The sequence below is a fragment of the Nuphar pumila genome, chromosome 7 (assembly GCF_984573655.1).
Source record: "Nuphar pumila chromosome 7, dmNupPumi1.hap1.1, whole genome shotgun sequence".
In the NCBI taxonomy this organism is placed as follows: domain Eukaryota; kingdom Viridiplantae; phylum Streptophyta; class Magnoliopsida; order Nymphaeales; family Nymphaeaceae; genus Nuphar; species Nuphar pumila.
The window spans coordinates 45,654,950-45,657,287 of record NC_143255.1 but is presented as its reverse complement, the minus strand read 5'-3'; positions in this window follow the sequence as shown (position 1 = coordinate 45,657,287).

The window sequence follows — 2,338 nt, the reverse complement described above, 5'->3', positions numbered from 1 at the left end:
CCCTAGTCTGCAGCCACAGGTATGGTTGGTAGACCAAACACCAACGATGGGTTCAGCTCGGCTTATATAGCTTGTTAACTAGTAATAAATATATTTTATGTATATATTATACCGTATTTTATATGGTTGAGATGTTTAGCTTGCACTCAATAGGCTTAGAGTCCACATTTTGTTGCTTACAACTTTGACATAATGCAGTTAATTTATAAATGAGCCAGTTTGAGTTTCAATCAATACATTTAAAGTTTAAATTTTATTAAATTTTAATTAAAAATATATTTTATTGTAAATGAGTCTCCTCAAACTTGGCTCGTGTTTAACATGAACTCAGCTCAGCGTGTGACAAAAAAAATGATCCAAGCTTGAACACCCTCTGTTAGGTTCATTCGGTTCATCCACCAGCCCTACCTTTATGTTTTTGTTGAAGTCACTTTCTTTGTATGGAATCCATTCCGATTTATGGGTTTGCAATCCACATAAAGGTGGCCATAAGTGATCTTTCTATTTATTTATTTTTAAAAAATTTAACTAGTTTTTTTTTATCATATTTTAAATAAAAATTTCCAGTTTTCTTTGTATGAAAACCATTTCGATTTATGGGTTTGCAATCCACATAAAGGTGGCCATAAGTGCCTTTTCTATTTATTTATTTTTCAAAAATTTAACTAGTTTTTTTTGTTTATCATGTTTTAAATAAAAATTTCCAGTTTTCTAAATTGATTTCGAATCATTAAACAAAGTGACTCACCATGGAATCAATTTTAAGGTTTAAATATATGAAAAAAATATGGAAAAAGTAGCTCTTGATGGGAAAGTCATGATGAGGAAATCTCTTGATATTTTCAAATATTTTAGTTTCTCGCCATCCGTGTCACATGGACATGCAAATTTTGGGGTCCGTCTATTGGGTTTGGGACTTTTTTTTTTTAGAAAGGCAAGCTGGGGTTAAGCAGACCCTTACCCGATATCTCTTAAGCCTTATGTGGCAGAGGGATTCGAACCTGGGCCTTGGGCTTGGCACACCGCTTACCACATGGGATACCACCTCGGTGGGGATAAAAACTACTTCGACATTTGTTTAAGAATTAAATAATAATTTCAATAATAATAGACCTTTGTGTATTAGAATATCAAATTATATTATTTTATCAACTACAAAGAAAAAAACAGCCATCTCATGTTTCCCAGTTTTCAAAAAATTGGTGTAATTTGCCTTAAACTCGTATGAGTCGTGTGTGAATATGTGTCCAGGTGACAGAGATCTTCAGGATGTATGATAATCTCTCCCTCCCTATATATACCAGAAACAAGGGCTCGCCATCAGCTTGCTTGAGTACGGATTCTGAGAGGAAGACTAACGAGAAGAAAATAAGAATCGATCATCCGGTATGTTCCAAGGAATCCCTGCATGTTCCCCTATCTCTTTTGCTTCCAATTGATCTTATAAAATATCCAACGAAGTGAATGCTGATCTTTGATGAATGTCACCGTTGTTGAGATGGAAGAAGGAAAAGGAGTCCATTTTCTTTCTTTTGGTATTTTTTTTCGGAAATTTGGGTTTTTTTTGAGAATTTCTGTTTGATTGTTTTGTGAAAAGTGGAAGGAATCCATCTCTGCAATTCCTAAAACACAATAATCTTTAGCCCCAACAAAACAAAATAAATTTTTTTTCTTGTGGTTTGGAGAAGTTGGGTTTCTCCATTTCGAAATTAGTGAACGGAAACTGTAAACTTTTTTCTTCCATTCGTTTATACAATTAATCAGATGGATCTCTAGTAGCTGAACTTGGGAGTTTCAGCATTCAAAACCCAGAAAACAAAACCATGAAGAACCGAGACAAACACAAATTTTGAACATTTAGTATTTGAATCCCCACATTCATATGTATAATGAGCTTCTGATTTAGAGCACCCACGAAGTGATAATCCCTGGAGATATTTCAAAATGACACCACAATGTGTTTGACCTTATTATACAAAATGGTTGTAGTGTAAAAAGTTTAAGAAAAAGAAAAAAAAGGTTATGATGAAGATAAGGGAAGTCAGCAACCATTGTTTGTTAAGTTTCCTGAATCTCTCTATCTCCTTGTTAGGATAAGATTGAGTTTCCTCTTTCCTCTCCTAAATATCCTCTTTCTGTTAATTAACTTTGCTATAAATATCAGGATGTACCTCATATAAGATTATTGAAAGAAAAATAAAGAGTTGCAGTGGTTGCCAAGACCAAACCACATAAATCGATGTGTCTGCAAATCGTGATGCTTGTAACTCGTAGTGCCTACAAATCGCAGTGCCAGTAAATCGTGATGCCTGTAACTCGTAGTGCTTATAAATCAATG